The sequence below is a fragment of the Triturus cristatus genome, chromosome 1_2, assembly GCF_964204655.1.
Source record: "Triturus cristatus chromosome 1_2, aTriCri1.1, whole genome shotgun sequence".
NCBI classification, from domain to species: Eukaryota; Metazoa; Chordata; class Amphibia; order Caudata; family Salamandridae; genus Triturus; species Triturus cristatus.
Genome location: NC_140580.1, coordinates 1,165,617,441 through 1,165,638,446, shown reverse-complemented (window position 1 = coordinate 1,165,638,446; position 21,006 = coordinate 1,165,617,441). Strand labels below are relative to the sequence as shown.

The 21,006-nt window shown below is 48.4% G+C and overlaps 1 protein-coding gene across 2 annotated transcripts in view; it reads left to right on the top strand.

Annotated features, from left to right (window-relative positions):
* Positions 1-21,006, top strand: part of USP20 (ubiquitin specific peptidase 20) — a 647,940-nt gene that overhangs the window by 521,083 nt on the left and 105,851 nt on the right. The gene's annotated exons all lie outside the window — the stretch shown is intronic.

Sequence of the window (21,006 nt, the reverse complement as noted above, 5' to 3'; positions counted from 1 at the left end):
TATTTGATACAGTCCAGCTTTTCATGCCCACACGGTGACTTGTTTTCAACACGGTAACACAGCAGCAGCTCACTATTACCGTAATAGTAGGCCACTCCACCTTTTAGCAGATAGGAGGTTCGGCTCTGACCACAAGAACCCACTTTTTAGTGACTTTGTAAGTGTGGAACACATGGCCCAGGCAGCGAATGGTGAAGCTTTGCAGGTAGGCATACCGGGGCCGGTTATTGGAGCGCTGTGGGTCGGTAGTGCGACCATTGCTGTTAGTTTTGCTCCCACAGGTTGAGAGGATCAAAAAGAAACTAGTTCTTGGTTGGCACCAACTTGATAAGGGACTGTGTTCTTTGCAAGCAAATGGAGTTGGCTAACCGGTGGGTGGCTAACATACAAGCTAGGGACCATTCACCAAGGTGGGTAATTGCAAAGGTGGTCTAAGCAGCCTCATGCATCATAGGTTTAAAGCATTCAAGAAGGATATTAAGGGATCATTTGGACAGGTTCTGGTATCCATACGTGTCGTGTCCCATGACTCCAGCTTTGCGAGTATAAACTCCTGAGGTGTTACCTCTGTCACTGGCTTCAATTAATTAGCTTTCATGGCTGCAGTTCCAGAGTTTTCATTTCCTGTTAGGTTCAGGGATAGCTCTTCGCCAGCCAAGGTCACATGAACGCAGATTATGCGTAGGCAGGTAAAGAAAGCACCTTACTTGTGGTTTCCTCGTATAGCAAGAGCCTTTGCAGCGCGGGGAGCTGTTACAGTGTTATGCCTTCTTTAAGTCACCTGGCATTCTGTTAATGGTATCAAGCTTCAGATAGAAGGGACAGGTTGTCTGGTATCGGCTGCTTCCCCAACGCCCCAGGTAAACTGCTTCCTTGGGGTCGTCTGGTGGCTGGGTTTCACACACTCTACCGGTTTTGCAGGGGGGTATGGTTGATTTCCGTTGATAGGTGGTGTTGCTTAGTGTAATGGTCTCACTTGCGCTTGAGCTTGCTATTCGTAGGAAGGCGCTGTTCAGGGGTGGATCCTTCAGCGGTGCCTTGGTGAGTGACTTGCGCAGGGGGTTGGGGACCTTTCCTTTGGAATCGGGTTGTTTGGTGTAAACCTCGGTGTGCGCCGTGAGAAGACTGTTTCATATTATTGCATTTAGTGATGATTTCGCTGCTTGGCCAACAAGGTCCTTTGGCCACCAGGAGTTATGCATGTGGCCCTTAGAAATGTCTTATTGAGGTATGTGCTACCGTTGACAAAGGGTAGTCGGTTTTGGCCGGGGATCGGCAATCATGGTTTCATCTTTCTCTCCGAACGTCCGGTGCATTATCGGCCTAGAACCCAAGTACACTTCCCGGGGCTCTGCTCACACCAAGGAGGGCCAATATCACACAAAGCACAGGGGGAGAGTGCGTATATGACATCACAGACTTGATCAGTGATAATATCTTGGTTCTTCCTTTGCCCATTATAGACCAAAGTTACGGACTGGCTCTGTGTTGGCAAAGGATAGTTATGTTGTCTCCGCATGCACGTCTCTCGCAGTACAATGAGGGCAATTTTGTCTCCAGCGCGAGGATTGTGCGCCACTATTCCGTTTCCAAAGGGCTCCCACTTTCCGCACCTGGACCACGGGCAGGTGACCTGTCTGGCTGTTGCGGAAGTTGATTAGTGGGTTGGTCCCATTTTCAGTTGAGCTCAACACTTTAGGTGACAGTCCCACCAAGTCAGAAGGGAGGCATCCTCAATATGCTAAGCAGGGAAGCCAGAATTTTGGCTTCAGCTAGGGTCCATACATACAACTGCAGGGAATGTGTTATATACACAACATGAAATACATAAAGCTGTGACGCAACACTACACCTAGCTGTGTCAGTCCTGGGGGCGCTGCGATGCGCAAGGGCCGGAGGGGTTTCCCACTGCTACAGAAGAGCACCAAGCAATACTTAACGGCCAGCTCACGTTAGAGGAGCTCGGGGATGCTATTGGATCCATGGCCTCTGGGAAAACACCTGGTCCGGATGGCCTACCGGCAGAGTACTATAAGGCATATCGCGAGTCTCTCACACAAAAGCTCCATACTCTATACACTACCGCGTTAGAGGAGCGAAAGCTTCCTCCCTTAATGCAAGAGGCATACCTGGTATCCCTATTAAAGCCAGATAAGGATCCAATTGAACTTGGTTCGTACAGGCCTTTGGCCCTACTTAATACAGATTACAAAATACTTGCTAAGGTGTTAGCAGATAGATTACCGCAGGTGGTCCCTACACTGGTCCACACCGACCAGAATGGCTTTGTGACCTCCCGGAGCACCTCCCCTCACCTGAGACACTTTTTTAGAGTAGCGACGGATGCCGTGCAAGAGTGGCCGAGAGCAGGATGTCTAATATTAGACTTGGCAAAAGCCTTCAACTCCCTGGAATGGGACTACCTTTCTGCGACACTACAGAAGTATGATTCTGATGGATACATCTGCCAGTGGATTCCTCACCTTGTGAATATCCCCTGCGCCAGCAACATTCGGAAACTTTTGTAGCAGTCCACGCTGCTGAGGTCGAAGACTAAGTCACAGAGACACGGCTCCGCTCGTGACTCCGCTGACGTCACCTGCTCCATAAGAAGACCTCGTCGGCGTGATGACGTCAGTTCCCTTTTTTCCGCGCCGTCGACGCCAACGGATTTCGGGAATCTCTCTCTGTAGCTATACTTGTTACTTTGTTTTCTGCTGGTTTCTCTTTGTCTTCTTCAGCGGAAATGTCGACGAAGAAGTCTGGATTCAAACCTTGTCGAGAATGTGGGAAACACATGTCGATAACGGATCCGCATGACGACTGCGTGTGGTGCCTGTCATCGGACCATGATGTGGAAGGATGCTCTTGCTGCCGCAAGATGAGCTCCAAGGCTCTTAAGGAACGGGAAGCAAAGCTCTTCATTGCCAAGATGAAGAAAGAAAAAAGAGGCCGGAGGAAATCGAGGTCGAAGTCGACTTTGGGGCATGCTTCTAAATCTAGGAAGCACAAGAAGAAGAGGAGGCATTCATCTCGACGTCACTCGAATAGGCATGCGGCTCCGAGATCGACATCGCCCTCCCGACGCCGTAAGGACTTTGTGTCTCCCTCGCCCGTTCCTGATTCACCTATTGGCCTGTCGTCACCTGTGGCTTCACAGGAACATTCTCCGGCTCCGGGCCCGGCTCCATCTCCGACGCCGGCTCGATCTCCGGCTACGGCTTCGTCTCCGGTTCCGATTGAGGAGCTTCCAGCTCCGGGAGAGCCTTCGGCTCCGCTGATTCCACCGTCGGCGCCGGTTTGCCCGAGTCTGGTGATGCCTGAACAATATCCTGCGTTTCCAGGACCAGGTCAGGACCCTACGCATTATCTTAATGCTATGTACGGCGTCTTCTCCAGAGCCATATACCCCTCTGGTGCACCTTCGGGTCCTATGGCTTTTAGTTTGGGAGTTCCCCAAGCCTATCCTCAGGCTCCCTTCATGCCGTTTTTTTCCGGCGACGCCGTCTTGACATCTACCGGCGCCGAGGACATCGACGCCGCTCCCTTCTTCACCGGCGCCGACTCGACATCGTTCGACGCCGGCTGGTCCATTGGATCCACGCTCGGCTCCGGTGTCGTCGGATTCGGTCACGACGCCGCTGACTCCAGTTGTGAGCATCAGGTCTAGGAGGGAGGCCCAAAGGGTGCTGGATGAACAAAGATACCTGATGGAGGAAGTAGAGGAAGGGGAGCTCATGGAATCGGATGATGTGTTTGATGAGTTGAAGGAGGCTAGTGGCCTGGACTTATCACCTGAATGGGAGATTACTCCTCCTTCTGACCTTCCTTCAAAGGATGTGGCTCCATACCATGCCGTTATAAAGAAGGCAATTGCCTTTTGCAGAGTACAAGCCCAACATCTTAACAGAAGTTCTGCACTCTCCTTCTGCTGTTTCAGAGCCTTTACTCCCTTTTAATGACGCCATTATAGAGCCAGTAATGGAGGTGTGGCGTAACCCTTTTCTGCTCCGGCAGTCTCTAAAGTTATTGCCAGGAGGTATAGGGCAGCTCCGGGGGACCCAGACTTTTTGACATCTCACCCTTCTCCGGAGAGTCTGGTGGTTCAGGCTGCCTGTTCCAGGAAATCATCGGGTTCTTTTCCCCAAGTCCCGAATGACAGCGAAGCGAAGAAATTGGATCAGTCTGCCAAAAAGGTATTCTCTTTTGCCAGCATGGCCATTAAGTCGACGAATGCCACCTGTCTTTTGGGCCGGTATATCCATGCACTTATGGACTCAGCAAAGCAGCTGGCCCCTAAGCTGTCTGAAGAGGATAGGATAAGTTTCAATGAGGTCCTTTCGGATACCCAAGCGGCGGCACGTCAGGTGATCCAAAGTGGCTTGGACACAGCTGGCTCAGTTGCAAGAGTCATGGGGTCTTCTGTTGCCACCAGGAGGAGTGCGTGGCTTAAATCTTCGGAATTCTCCCCTGATGTTCAGTCAATGCTATTGGACTTGCCTTTTGATGGCTCCGAACTCTTTGGCAAGAAAGCGGATGCTGCGCTTGAAAGATTTAAAGAGAGTAAGGCCACGGCTAAATCTTTGGGCCTTCAGTCTCAGTCAAGGGGTTCGTTCAAGAGGTACAGGGGCTTTGGAAGGTCAACCTTTTGTTCTTACAGACAGGCTCAGCAGCAACAGCAACAAGGCACTCTGTATAAGAGGCAGACTCAGGGGTCGCTCTCGAGGTCGGCAGCTCTCCTCCTCTTCCTCCTCCTCAGCCCCTCCCACCACCGCAAAGCAGCCCTAGATCCACCATTCTGGATCATGTTGGTCCTGTGGGGGGCCGGCTTACCCATTTTCTACAAGATTGGGAATCGGTTACTACAGACCTTTGGGTTCTAGATCTCCTCCAAATTACCCTCCTTGTCAAGGTGCTTGCTCGGAGGACCACCGTCTTCTCCTGCAGGAGGAAGTCCTGACGTTACTAAGAAAAGGTGCGATAGAAGTGGTTCCAGAGCAGGAGAGGGGTCAGGGATGCTACTCCCGGTATTTCCTGATACCGAAAAAGGACGGCAGATTGCGTCCGATATTGGACCTCAGGACCTTGAATATTTATCTGAAGCAAAAGAAGTTCAAGATGCTCACCCTTGCGCAGGTTCTTCAGGCGCTGAATCAGGAGGACTGGATGGTGTCGATCGACTTGCAGGATGCGTATTTCCACATCCCCATCCTGAAGTCACCCAGGAAGTATCTTCGATTTACGGTAGGGTTGCAACATTATCAGTTTGCGGTCCTTCCGTTTGGCCTTACTACTGCACCTCGAGTCTTCACCAAGGTGATGGCAGTGGTGGCAGCCCATCTCAGAAGGTCGGGGATCTCAGTTTTTCCCTATCTGGACGACTGGCTGATTAAAGCGGAGTCGCCAGGGAAGGTGCTTCATCATCTGCAGGTTACAACTCAGCTGTTGTACAAATTGGATTTTTCGATAAACGTACCTAAATCTCACCTGGTGCCCTCTCAGCGCAACCTGTTCATAGGGGCGGTACTGGACACTACTGTGTGTCGGGCATTCCCACCTCCACAAAGGGTTCTCGACATACAGGAAATGATTCCTTTGTTTTACAATGGAGCGGTTGTTCCAGTCCTGAAGGTCCTTCGCCTGCTCAGTCTGTTTGCTTCCTGCATTCTGTTGGTCAACCATGCACGCTGGCACATGAGGGCACTCCAGTGGTGCCTCCGCAGGCAGTGGTATCAGCACAAAGGAGATCTCAGGGAGTCTGTGAGGATCTCGGGAGAAGCTGCAGAGGATCTGTCCTGGTGGAGAGTGGAGGGCAATCTGTCTCAAGGAAAGCCCTTTCATCTACCTCCATCGGTGGTCACAGTGATAACGGATGCATCCGCTTTAGGGTGGGGTCCTCATCTGGGGGATCTGGAGATCAAGGGTCTTTGGTCTCCAGAGGAAAGGTTGCTTCACATCAACCTTCTGGAATTGCGGGCGATACGTTTGGCGCTCAAGGCCTTTCTCCCTTCCCTTCGCGGTCAGTCAGTTCAAGTCCTGACGGACAACACTACCGCGATGTGGTATGTCAACAAGCAGGGAGGAGTGGGGTCTCTTTGTCTCTGCAGAGAGGCTCTGCGTCTCTGGTCCTGGGCTCAGGATCATCAGATTTGTCTGGTGGCAAATCATCTGGCCGGGGTTCTGAACGTATGTGCAGACAGTCTCAGCCGGCAGTTCTCCGCCGACCACGAGTGGAGGCTTCATCCGGAGGTGGTTAGTCACGTCTTTCGGATGTGGGGAACTCCTCGGGTGGACCTGTTTGCCACTCACGAGAATGCTCACTGCCCTTCATTCTGCAGTCTCCATTATCCGATGCAGGGAGCGTTGGGGGACGCGTTTCAGTTGAGATGGGACTCACATCTCCTTTATGCGTTTCCTCCCATACCCTTGATTCCTCGGGTTCTGAGGAAGATTCGCCAAGACCGGGCCCAAGTCATATTGATCGCCCCGGATTGGCCAAGAAGGGTGTGGTATACAGATCTTCTCCACCTCTCCTCGTGCCCTCCGTCTACCTCTGAGGGCAGACCTCCTCTCGCAGTCGGAGTGGCAGGTTCTACACCCCCACCTCCAGAGCTTACACCTTCATGCCTGGAGATTGAACGGGGCAACCTGAATTCTTTTTCTCTCCCGCCAGATGTGGTAGATGTAATTTTGTCTGCCAGATGTCATTCCACCAAATCTATCTATTCCTGTAGGTGGTCGAAATTTGTGCTCTGGTGTGGGGAGAAATCAATTGATCCTTTGAGGGCTCGTTTATCTGATATTCTTCAGTTTGCCCTTTCTCTTGCTCAGCAAGATTTTGCTGTAGCCACTGTAAAGGGATATCTTTCAGCCTTGTCGGCATTCCTTTGTTTGCCGGATCACCCATCATTGTTCAAATCGCCTATTGTTTTACGATTTCTAAAGGGCCTTACAAACAAAGTTTCCTCCTACTCCTTTTATTGTGCCTCAATGGGACTTAAATCTTGTCTTAACTTATCTGATGGGTTCTCTCTTCGAGCCCTTACACAAGTGTCCCTTGAGGCTGTTGTCTTTCAAGACGGTTTTTCTCATTGCGATCACCTCGGCAAGGAGGGTAAGTGAGCTTCAAGCTCTGAGTTCAAAACCCCCGTTCTTGACCATTCATGCTGAAAGAATGGTACTCAGGACCAGGGCTGCTTTTCTGCCTAAAGTGGTAACTCCCTTCCATCTGGGGCAGTCCATTACCCTCCCTACCTTCTATCCTCCCCCTCACCCTTCCAAGGAGGCTTCACCGCTTGGACCCTCAAAGGGCGGTGAGCTTCTACCTTGACAGGAAAAAAGACTTAAGAGTTGACAACCAGCTCAAGTGGGCTTTGTTGGCTGCAGGAAGCACAAGCGCACCCTTTACAGATGGATTGTCTTGTGCATCAAGATATGCTACTCTTTGGCTGGTAAGGAACCCCCAGAGGGTTTAAGGGCTCATTCTACTAGAGCTAAGTCTTCCACTTCTGCTTTGTCTAGAGGTGTTCCTGTGGAGGACATTTGTAGGGCGGCAACTTGGGCCTCCCTTCACACTTTCGCAAAGCATTAGTGCTTGGATTCCGAGGTGAGGAGGGACGGACATTTTGCTCGTTCCATCCTTCAGGACTTTCTGGTATAGAAGGGTGGACACCCTCCTCCGGGAGTGGGACTGCTGTGGGAATCTTTTCACAAGGTGAGGAATCCACTGGCAGATGTATCCATCAGAAGAACAAGTTACTTACCTTCGGTAACGCTTTTTCTGGTGGATACAGTTTCTGCCTGTGGATTCCTCACTGACCCACCCGCCTCCCCGTTGTCCACCCTTGTATACCTACAATTCTAATGATGTTTCAAAATGTATTTGTTACTGTCAAAGGCATTGTGTTGTTTCTTTTGCCTTCCTTTTTATTCTCCACACTGTGTGTCGAATTGTATGTTATGTACTGTGTATATATTGCTGTCAGTCCATCCATGTGCCTCGAAGGCAAGGAAAAAAGGGCGGAACTGACGTCATCACGCCGACGAGGTCTTCTTATGGAGCCGGTGACGTCAGCGGAGTCGCGAGCGGAGCTGTGTCTCTGTGACGTCGTCTTCGACCTCATGGGCGTGAACTGCTACAAAAGTTCCCGAATGTTGCTGGCGCAGGGGATTATTCACAAGGTGAGGAATCCACAGGCAGATACTGTATCCACCAGAAAAAGCGTTACCGAAGGTAAGTAACTTGTTCTTTAGGCCCCTGGTTCCTTCAATTAGTCAATTTGCTTTACACTGGCCCCACCGTCGGGGTCCGTATGGTACCATACATTTCAAACGCTATCCCGGTGCGTAGAGGAACTAGGCGGGGTGCCCCCTCCTCTTTACGCTCGCAATAGAGCCATTGGCAGAGGCGATGCGCACCATACTGGGAGACGGTATACCTCTGGGAGATGCCGTGGACCTGGTATCACTCTATGCCAATGATCTCCTCGTATATATAAAAGACATAGAGAGAGTTCCTGACCAGCTGGCACACCTGTAGCAGAGCTTTGCCGCAATCTCTGGGTGGTGGGTGAATGTGGAAAAATCCTGCAAATATGCATTTAACGAGGGGGGACAAGACCCAGACTTCACTATTAGTGGTAGAAAGGTACAGAGGAGGGAAGATACATTTCGCTACCTAGGTTTCCAGATCTATCGCCAGCCGAAAGATCTGTTTGACAGGAACCTGGGAAGAGCTCTGACGGCAATCCGGTCGCAAATGCAATTTTGGGGCACACTTCCACTCGCAGTAACAGGTAGAGTGGCACTAGCCAAGTTGGTAATCCTCCCTAGGCTCTTATATTACTTTGCAAATCTACCTATATACATCCCTGCTTCCTTCTTCACCACATTAGAGAAACAGGTTAGAGACTTTATATGGGGGAAAGTGCCCGGCACAGAATGACGCTAACAAAACTGTACTTACCAACTTACCAACAGACCAGTGGGCCTAGCAGCGCCCTGCTTTGAGCACTACTATTTACCTGCTCAACTGCAGTGGATCGCCCGATGGTTAGCAGATAGGAACTGCGCAGACAGGCCACTGTGTGGCCACCCTACTCGCTGGAACAAATTGTTAGACTTTTCCACCCTGCCACGAAGTCGAGGACGACATAGACGTTATTACTTGCAGTGGCATACAAATGCTTCCGCAGGAGCTTATACATAACCCGAGGCATTGTTCCCTATGCGCCAGCGATACCATTGGAGGGATATCCCAGGGGCCACGTGGTGCTTACGGCACTGTCCCTTGAGGAGTGGCAGGAGAGAGGGGTCCAGACTCTAGGGGATCTATATCGAGATGGAGCACTCAAACCCTATCCGTCCTTGGTAGAAGAAGAGGGGCTGCCACCGGGGCAATTCCTTATACACCGCTCGCTGGTAGCCACACTGACAGCCAGATGGGGGGACATGACTACGGAGTTGCAACCACACCTTACCATACAGTATTTACATGTCATGGGGCTCAGCAGACACCTCATATGGTGGTTCGCTGCTTCGCTTAGGACCCATGCGGTGGTAAGCCTGTATTACCTCCGCCGTAATTGGGAGCTGGACTGGGGCACCAACTCTTAGACAAGGAATGGACTCAAATACTGGAGAGTCGAACACGCATACCCAGAAACATGCAGTTTAGGCAAATTCAGCTATATATAATCTACGGGGCCTACCTCACGCCTGCTAGGACCAATCGGTATTTCAATCGAGCAGACGCAGTGTGCCAGAGATGCGCTGAGCTGGGAGCAGAGCTAATAAACATGTTATGGAGCTGCCCATGTTGGAGCGAGATAGCCAGAATGTTACACACCTGCACAGGTCGCTAATTGCCATTTGAATGGCCAGTATACTTATTACACAAATTCAGGAGAACGCCAGCCACTAAGGTAACTTCTAGGTTCCTAGATCTAGGGATGGTGGTAGCCAAAAGATTGCTAACTAAAAGGTGGAAAACAACAGACCCACCACATGCGCAGGCATGGCTTTATCCACTGTTAGTGTGGGCCAAGGCAGAAAGCATCGCCATCAGGCGCGAGGAATCATTGGGTCTGCTCCAGACCCCCATAGCAACACACTGGGACACTCTCATAAACAAGCTGCTGCAGAATGAGGGGGAGGGGCCTGAGAGACCTTCTGACTGAGTGACATGTGGACAGGTGGCACAAACCGGACAAGTAATTTGAGTGTAGACCGCGATATTCCATGGGCAAATACGTGTCAAGCATGAAGCTACACAGGCGCGTACGCCACAGACAGGGGACACCGAAAGATACACTAGCAATGCAACACTATGCAAGCATACGCGGGGAAGCCGGGAAAAGGTACTACGGGCAAGGTCAATGTTTTTGGTTTTCTTTTTGTTGTATTATCTTTTCCCTTATCTTCAATATGTTAGAACTAAATGAACTCATGCAAAACTTCACATCTTCTGTACTTGCACTCAACTGTGCCTAACCATAAGCCTTACTCAGTGCGAAACGATGATCAAAGATAAAGAATGTAGTTGCTCCTTGATTCGAAAAGCTGTCAAGATAACAAGATATACTTGGTTAGCACCGCGTTGTCAGTATTACATTCTGTGTTAATGATCTGCTAATGTATACACATTGTATCAAATGCAACTGTTGGAGGAAAAAGCATTGTATATATATGTAAGTCCGCATACAAATGCATAAATTCAATAAAAAAGATTTAAACAAAAAAAAACATTGGAGACAACGGTTAGGAGGCTTTAGATGCAGAAAAGGGACCTGGAGGCGAAACTCGAAGACTATGAGGTTCGCGCACGTAGGAATAATGTGCGTATTTTGGGTGTGATGGAGAGAGCTGAGGGGCAGGCCACAGACTTGTTTGTGGAGGACTTGATTCAGAATCATCTACAGCCCCGAACTCTTTTCCAATATTTCTCGGTTGAATGCGCACACAGAGTGCCTGGAGGACCTCAGAAACCGGGCACACCTCCACGTCCTATCTTGGCCAGAATATTTAACTATAGGGATAGGAACATTATCCTTCAGGCGGCCTGCATAGCCCCCCCACTCAAGTTTGAAAATTCGACAATCACCTTTTCCCCAGACTTCACGGTGAAGGTACAAAAGATGCAGAGATCCTTCCTAGAGCTGAAACGAGCACTCCGGGGAAAAAAATATCAAATATGCAATGCTCTTTCCAGCTAAGCTGCGTGTGATGTCGGAAGGGAAGTCCTGGTTCTTTCAAACCCCGGAGGAAACCTGGAAATGGCTGGATGGATGGAGAACCCCTGGCGCCCACAGATCTTACTCTCAAAGAAGTTTGCAGGGGCACGAGAGTCGCCAAAACGGCTCCGGTCCTGAGGAGGGCATCTACATGAAACTGGGCATTAATGACCGATTTGAGCGGAGGCACCTGTCTCGAGTGGTGTACTGATGTGGGACCGTCCCACCTGAACTGGAAGACGATGGTTGGCTGGACGAGGGACACTTTGAGAACTGTTAAGTATATAATTTGTGGCAACAGGCCAGATATAACTGGGCCGAATTGTCCAACTTTTTGCTCCTAAAGGGGAGGCGGGATGGTAAACAGACACTATATTGTTTGTATTGTAAACAGACCATGCTCATAAAATGTCACATTAAGGGCTTGAACGGCCGGAGTTATGAGGGGACAGTTCTTTTTTTGAGGAGTTCCGGCAGAGCCGTGTTCCCCTTCACAAGGTTTAATGGGTAAAGGTATACAGGCACTATGCAAACTTGGGGAGTGGGCAGTTCTAAGTTGCAGGGAGGGGGGGTCTCGGGGTGTTATAAGTGGGATTGTTACAGAATTGTTCTAAGTTTATTGTGCAGTATTGAACAACGTGTTTACAGTGCATGGGGGTTATACAATCCGCAGCAGGACGAACATTATGGATATGGTTTACGGTGTCAGTGGTGTTGCCACTGAGAGTGTGTGGGTATGTGAAAACACGGCATTCCATTCAGATTATCCTCACCTGCAGACAGCCCTATTTACAGCAACCAAATGTATGGCAACCCCGAGGTGGCTTCGCCAGTGGGCCAATTTAAAATACTGTTGTGGAATGTAAACGGATTGGGGGATAGAATTAAACGCGGAATAGTCCTGCAATATTTGAAGCGGCAAGCCCCTGATGTGGTCCTACTGCTGGAAACCCATATACAAGGGACCTCCTATTGCGCACTCAATAGGTGGGGGTATAAATTGGTGGCTCATGCTGGCTATGCTAGCGGGTCGAGAGGAGTAGGTGTTCTCCAACGTAATTCATTCCCCTTCCATGTCCAGACAGTTACACGTGATACACTGGGAAGGTTTGTGACCATGTCTGGTTATTGGGAGGGCAGGCTGCTCAATATAACTTCGCTTTATGTGCCACCCAGAATGCACTCGGCGGCACTGGCCAATCTTGGCTCACACATATTACATCTACCCATGGGCGACTTGCTGTTAGGGGTACACGGTAATGCGGCCCTTAATGGAGATCTAGATAGGAAACCGCCAACAGAGAGAAGCACCTGGAAAGATATTGGCAGACTTTTTGAGGGCTATGGGGCGATAGATACTTGGAGAATGCGCAATCCCTCCTCCCTTCAATACACCTTTCTTTCAGGAGTACACAGGAGCTTGTCCCGGATTGATTATATTTTCTGCAAAGCCTGCCAGCTCCCCATGTTTGGGGAGGTCGCCCATCTTCCTAGGGGCATCTTTGACCATTCCCTGCTAGTAACAAGTTATGGAGGCACTCCCTCTGCTACACGCTATGAGATGGCTCTTAACCCCTGGTATCTTAAGGTGCCGGCAATCAGGGAGAAGTTCACGGAGGCGACCAATAACTATTTCAAAGCCAATGACCGTTCGGTAGATTCGTATATAGTGTCGTGGGAGGCATACAAGACGGTGGTGAGGGGACGGGGGGTTTCGGCGATTGTGGGACACAGGAAGGAAAAAAGAAAGCATTTATAAGAAATAGAGGGTAAGATTGACCCGCTTGAACGGGACTTAAGTACAAATGCCCCGGATACCAAACACAGATTGCTTATGAAGCAAAAAGAATCTAGAGATATTGCCGAGGACGCGGTTAAAGCTCAACACTGCACCACTCAACACTGCATTTACAACATCGGTAATAAAGCGAGCAAATTGCTAGCTTGGCTAGACAAGCGTGAAACAGCCAATAGATTGGTGTCTGAGATTGAGTGCCAAGATGACACGAGGCTACAGGATAGAACCGGGATCACAGAGGCGTTTGCAGACCATTTTAAACAGGTCCACAGGGGCCTCCACATACACAGAGGCAAGGGAACTGCTGGCCACCCTCAAACTACCTGTTCTTGAACCCCAGGATGTCAAGGAATTAGACTCCGCCTTGACTAATGAGGAGGTGATCAAGGCAACTGGGGCGCTACAATCCGGAAGGGCCATGGGTCCAAGTGGCCTTCCAGTTGAACTTTATAAAACAAATGCAACCACAATCGCCCCATATCTTACAAGAATGTACGAAGAAAACGTGATTGAGGGTATCCTGCCCGAAGCGCAGAGAATGGCCAATATTGTAGTAATACATAAAAAAGCTAGACCCCCCCCCCAAACAATGTGGTTCGTATAGGCTTATTTCCCTTCTAGACTAGGAAGTTAAAATGCTAGCTAAAATTCTGGTGATGCATTTGTCGCCCCTGCTACACAAGCTGATCCACCCGGATCAATACGGTTTTATGTTGGGCAGGAATACTGCTCTTAATGTACGGCGTCTTCACTGTGTTATAGGTAGGGCAGCGACAATTAGAGAGGAGGCAGTGATAATGTCTCTGGATGCAAAGATGGCATTCGACATGATTGATGGCCTTTTTTATTTGCCGAACTTGAAAAATTGGGGTTTGGAGAGAGATTTCTATCTTGGATACGACTCCTTTACTTGGAACCTTTGGCCCGAGTCACAGTAAATGGTGGGCGATCACCATTGTTTACATTGCAGAAGGGGACGAGGCAGGGCTGTCCACTTTCCCTCTTAATTTTCGCACTGGCCCTTGAACCTCTGGCAATCTGGATATGGGGTGACCCCCTTATCAGAGGCCTCAACTGGGCGGCAGAATGGGAGAATAGAATCTACCTTTATGCCGATGATATTTTGCTTTATTTGGCCAGACCATATTTTTCCATACATCGAACATTACATATATTTATTCTCTTTCAAAAGTACTCAGGTTATACCGTCAATTGGGAGAAGTCGCTGGTATGCACTCTGTGGGGAATGCCCCACCCTGCCTAGGGGCTGTGGGGCTAGAAAAGCCCTGAAGGATTTCGATACCTAGAGATATATATCACGGCTAACCCAACTGAATTTTATGAACAAAATTTGTCTCCTCCTCTGCATCGCTTCCATGATGACGTGCAGCATTGGAAGACCCTGACCCTCACGCTGTTAAGCAGGGCCGCCTTATATAAAATGATGGCACTTCCCCTCTTTGCCTATGCTTTACAGAACACACCTTATTTGGTCCCAGACAAATACTTCTACACAATTGAGTCGGAGGTGCGCACACTGCTTTGGAACAATGGTACCCCGCGAATAGCATTGGCTAAACTTATGAAAAGCTGGTACGATGGAGGACTAGCCCTGCCAGCAATTAAAAGTTACTACTGGGCCTCCCAGCTGGTGGTCACCAATCACTGGGTGCACCAGCCAGGAACGGATCCAGCCTACAGGATGGATAGATACAATATGACTCCTGGCGATTTAACGCAGAGCAATTTACGGAGGTGCGAAATGTGCACCAAAATGTACTCCAACCTCCACCTCCAATCAATCTATGGCAAACGGCAAAGACCGCCCTGGGCTGGAAAAATAACAACACACATGTCACCCCTTTGTTGGAAACAGACCGACTGGGTTTGTTGGCAAAATACCCAGGATTTGATAAGGGGGACTTGATAGGTCTTTCAAGAGTTGGCGGGACTACAAATTAAACATTGGGGAAACCTTTAGATGCCTTCAAGCCTGCAATGCACTGCAAAGGACGATACCCAGAGGTACTGATCTGCCAATCTCCTCGCCCCTAGAGGATAGACTCCTAGATGACTACCTTCAGGAACAGGCGATTTCCCTGACGTACAGAAAAATACTCAACAATACACCGGATACAATGGGGAAAACACAGGCAAAATGGGTGGAGGATATGGGGGATATTAGCGGCGAAAATTGGCAGGAGACATTGGTGTCCCCCCGGGAGGTGGCGATCCGATCTCGATTTAAATGTATCCAACTTAAAATCCTGCATAGAGCATATTATACAAGTTCAACATTGGTTCAAATGGGTGCCCAGAATTCCACGGCGTGTCCTAGGGGATGTGGTCAGATAGAAATGTAAATGCATCAGTGGTGAAAATGTCATATTCTCCAGACATATTGGGGGAGGTAACATCGGCACTGTTATCAACCTGTCAAAAACAATGGAGGTCTCGCCCGATGGTGCCTTCTTAACATATGGGACGCAACAGACCTATCGAGAGAGAATGTGGGTTTCCCTTGGATGTATGCTAGCAAAACATAACGTAGCAAGAACTTGGAAAGGAGTTACTAGGCTCAAATTCAGGGATTGGGAGACAGATACCGATTAGTGCAAGCAGACGGACAGGGTGATATCAGGATGCCCACCAAAATGGTCCAGAATCTGGGTAGCGTGGAACGAAAGTAGAGGGGTGATATGATCACCATTTAATGACACTTCCCCACTGGCAAGGGACCACCAGGGAGATTAAAGTCCAGAATGTGAAGGAAGTAATGATACGTTGCAGAGAAACTGGCCCTATGTAACGCAGTGATTGACACTTTACTAATGCACTGTGCCTGTCTGGAATTAATGCTACTGCACTGTAATTTGTTTTTGTCTTTTGTTTATTCAATAAAAAAATCCCCCCAAAAACCTATTATCTAACAGCTTTACTTGAACATAAGCTACAAATCGCTCAACATCACTTAAAAGGAGCCATAAACCCAATTAAACCTAAAGTGCATGGTGCATTAGAGTATTGTTACATCTTTTTCTGAGATGCTATATAGAGTTTAAATAGCTGGCAACCAAGTAAACAACACAGCTCCTAGTATCTGCCCTGCATATTTTGCCTGTCGTCACGCCCAAGGAGGCGGCACAAAGGGATAATTCTTGGAACACGCTGTTTGGTGTATGCACCACAGAAGAACAATAGGTGCTCGTCGTTCTCCACTGACCGACAACCCATAGGGCAACAATTGCAGGAGTTGACATTACTCCTCCAAGAGGAGGTAAAAGAAGCAGTTAGTAAGATCCCCAGTCTAAATTTAACATTCTGAGACCATGACATTGGCGTATTCACATAGTTCATAAAATCTTCAAAGTAAGAACCACATTTAAAAGACTGATACTGATCCGCTAGACTGCCCAAGGGAACAGCAGAAATGTTGAAGTCAAGGACAACATTCCACTAGTGACCTTTAATGAGACCTTGGGAGCTGCTGATGATTGTAATTGGTTAAAGCCAAAATTCGGGCAATCCTAGCTTACCCAGCCATAATATAACACATGCTATTCATGGGATCCTGAGGGCCAGGTGGTGAGCTCAAATTTCGGTGAGGCCCTCTCAGTATGGCACAAGTTGCTTGGATGTCTATATCCTTGCCTAGAATAGGATAGACTTAAGATGGGCTGTATTTGAAATTTGCCTGAAATTTAGATCAAGCCTTAAAGGAAGTAGGTGTGTACTTGGGATCTTAAGAAGGAATTAGAATCTTTGTCTAGCACATCAAGATGGCAAAATCCCCACAAATCTGAACCATAAAGAGCGTCAGTGCACGCTTGGGCCCTATATATTTCCAGTGCATGGGGAGACAGGAAAGGAAGAGACTTTATTTGCAAATCTAACAATGGACCCGGCTTTATTATTAAGGGACAGAGAGCTTTTTCCTATCTGCGCTGAACAACGGGGGAACTCTGACAGTCTCACCCCGAGATAGTCGTATTCCCTAACACTGTCCAATTTTTGCTCCATCTAAAGCCACATTCCATTTAACTTTTTGGGTGAGTGTGAATATCATATATTTTGTTTTAATCTTCTTTATTTCAAAGCCGTGGTCTATGCAAAATTGGTTGAACTTCCCCAAAAGGGCGTTAAGACCCATGGCAGTTTTAAATTAAAGTGCGTGCCATCTTCAAATAGCAGACTTGGGTTTTTGGGCCTGCAATTTTGGGTGCATCATTCACACAATTCCTTAAATAGGTTATGCCTTCATTGATGAATAATAAAAATAATGTGGGAGCAAGGAGGCACCCTTGCCGAACACCATGCCCTATTGGAAAGTTTTCTGTGGTTATCCCTTCTGGGCCCCATCTGACTCTGGCAAAATTATCAGCGTACAAGATCTAAATCAGCATCAGTAGCCCTAAGGGGACCCCGATTTTCGTGAGGACCTCCCAGAGATTCTCCCTTGGGACAAGGTCAAAAGCTGCATGAAGATCAACAAAGGTGAGAACTTGGGCTGATACTAGACCTCTGACTTCTAAACACCTTCCTTCCAATGTAAAGGTTCAAAATGTTGATTCTGGTCCAGGTTCCACCTTGGATCCAGGAAACTGGATGGCGTCCTTGTGGTTGCAGGAAGTGTGCATTCGTGTGCTCGTCCTGCAGTTCCACAGGTGCTTCCGTCCGTTTGTGGTGGGGTCCAGAACGCTTCAGTTTAGTCCCACCATTTGGTCTCATCTCAGCCTCTTAGGTGTTTATGAAGGTGATGGCAACGGTTGCAGCCCATCTTCATAGATTGCGATACATGTAGTCCTGTATCTCGATGGCTGCAGTCAGCCATGCACCACATGCAGACGCTATCAGTCTTCAGGGATTTTTCCATCAATTAACCGAAACCCCACCTGCAGACAACGCAAAGTATGCCTTTCATGTGGGCCATCCTAGTTACCGGCGTTCAAGACCTTTCCACCCCCGCAATGAGGCTGGAACTTTCAGGTTATGATCGCAATGTTTTGGCTCACTCTTGGCCAGTTACTTTGCAGGTTTTCTGAATGCCAGAGCAGACAAGCTCAGAAGACGTCATCTTATTGACTACGAAGGGTAGCTGCATCTAGAAGTGTTTCAGGACATCTTCCGCTGGAGGTGTGTGCCTTGGTTGGATCTTTTCACCACTACCTAGAACTCACCGACTTGATTACTGCATAGTTTCCCCCTCAAGGCTCCCTGGGAGAAGCTTTCTGCCTGCGGTTGGACTCTGGACTCCTGTATGCCTTCCTGCCTCTACCAATCCTGTCCTGAGTTCTAAAGAAAAACAGGAAAGAACTGGCTAAGATCACCCCGATAGCCGTGGATTGGGCCAAGATAGTGGGCTACTCCAATGTAAAGACCTGAGCATTTGCCCTCAGTCTGCCTCTCTCTTCAGAATAGCTTCCTGTCTCAGCAAAAGGACAGGGTCCCTCCCTCAAATCTCCACAACGTTTACTTCCATGCGTGTGGACAGAGCGGAACCAACAGAGTGGGTTTGATCTGCTTGCAGAAGTAGTGGACAGTTACTCTTGCAGCTATCAGTCCATCTACCAAATCTGTTTATACTGCTCATTTGGCAAAATTAGTCTCTCAATGTGACTTGGTGTGGAGACCCAGCAAGGCTTTCTAGTGGGCATAATTAAAGGTTAAGTGTCAACCCTTTTGACCTTTCTTTGTTTGCCTAACCTACTCCAAGTCACCAGTTTGGATGCATTTCTTAACGGGTCTTTCATATAAGGTCCCTCCTTTGTCTCTTATCTTGCTTTAATGTGAACGGAATTTGGTCCTCAGGTTTTTGATGATCACCCCATCTGAACCTACTGCAGTGACGTCTGTGCGCCGTGTATGTGCAGTCTCCTTATACCACCTTATTTCTGGACAAATTGGTTCTCCAAAAGCATGCTTCCTTTCTGCCAAATGTCTCCCTTCCATGTGAGACATTCCTCATTCTCCCTGCCTTTTCTGCTCAACCTCAACCCTGTAAGGAGAAGCAGAGGCTTTACCAGCTAGACCCAGAGTGAACTTGTAACCAGCCGCAGCCCCTGCAGGTGAGAGCGGTGGGGCCGGATCTGGGGGGAATAGACAGACGACCACGAGGTAAAATGAAAATATAATGACATTTTCCATCGTCCTCTATCGAAATCCCTCCATCCCCACCGCCCCACCACTCTTACCTGCACGGGCTGCGGCTTCTTGTAACTATTACCTCGAGCGCACAAAGAAGCACTGTCACATGGCAGATAGGAACATTGTCGACATCGCTAAGTTAGCATGCGCCCAGCAGACATGATGCTACTTATGCGCATGTTACTACATGGCTTTATTTTTGTACGACTCTGTTCATGCCTTTCACATGAGAACTGTCTGCTTTGTTCGTTTCCTAGAGTTTAGTCTGAACACTGTGAACACTGTGAGCAAGGTCGATAAACAGTGCCCCTTGTTATTCTGTTCTGGTCAGTCCCTAGTACCTAGACGAAACATGCTAATGCAGCTGCTGCTGGAAACTCGTACTTTGATGTTATGGGGATGCATGTTTAGGTAACACACACTTGTAGAGGGAACTTTCCAGGGAAAAGAGCAATGCAGTTCCTATGATGTAGATATACCATCTATGCACTAAGGAATGGGGTCTGCTGACAAAGCCCGGAGATATCCTATTATATAATAATACTTCTTCTTACCAAGGGGCGGGTGGTTAGGGTTTATAGTCCTTTCTCCCCCGTCTTTATATGATGACATCTCCCTTTATGATGTATGGCCTAGCTGCAATGCTAACTGTATTAGTTTTATGCATTTTTCTGCGGGTTGTTTTTTAGAGCACGATATTTAAAATAAACATTTTAAGCTATGTTCGTGTTTCAGTCAATTCTTATTGTGGACAGGTACAAGAGTGTGAGTGAAAAGGTGTGTCTTGTTACCACGATTCCTGAAAGATCCGGGAGTGTTCTGGGGTGTCTAATCATTTGCTTTTTCATGAGGGCAAAGGAGAGCGAATGAGACACTATAGCTAGTGGGTCCTGGTTTCGTGGGCACTAAGGTGGTGGGAAGGCTTAGCCCCTATACATCGAGGTCCCATATTCCTGCGCATAGTTCAGTGTATGTGCAGAATCCCTGCAACAACACCTGGATGGAAAGCTTTGCTAGTGTTAATAGAGAAAGAGTGCTACAGAAGTGAACCTTATCCAGGTGGATTGTCCAGTGTATAATGACTTAATATGTTCTGGCTTAAAGGGAACCCCCTCCAGAGCGCCTTTAGGCTCATTCCACAAAGTTCTAGTGTTAAATATAAGCCAAGCTGTCAAAAGGTGGTCCAGCCATATCTTCAACAGGCACTGCTGTGCCGGCTCTCAATTCCGCTTGGAGGGGTATTTTGTTTCGAATCTGTTTATTGATTGGAGGGGTATTTTGCTGGCTTGATCATGCAGGACTTCCTGGAGGCCTGCTACCTTCGGGAGGTACTGCTTTGGTATACATTCAAAAGGTGAGAAATATGCAGTTAGAAGTACATCCCTTCAGTAATGCTCTTTCTGGTGGTTTCCCTATCTAAACATAGACTCCCTGCCTCCCAATCTGTGGAATTTACTTTTTTGATTCTAAAAAGGTCCCAAGTTCCTTGCAGGTTTGTCACAGTTAATCCGTGTCTGAGGGTGTGTTAGAGTTCCAAGAAGAACTGATGTCAGCAAGCTGGAGTGGCACCTATATGTAAGTGGTGAGGTTGCCACGGAGGCTGATGGCACACCTTGTACATGCGCAAGAGCAATTGCCAGAAAAAGCCCCAGATCCATTCTGCCTCCTGGGTTATTCAATAGGTGTGGAATCTGGGGTTAGATAGAGTATCTACTAGAAACTGTGTTATCAGGTGCGTAACTTGTTCTTCACACACATTCTACTGTGTCCAGTTGTGAAAGTGGCTTAGGAAACCACTGCATGGCTAATAAAATGCAGACCTACCTTGCCTGA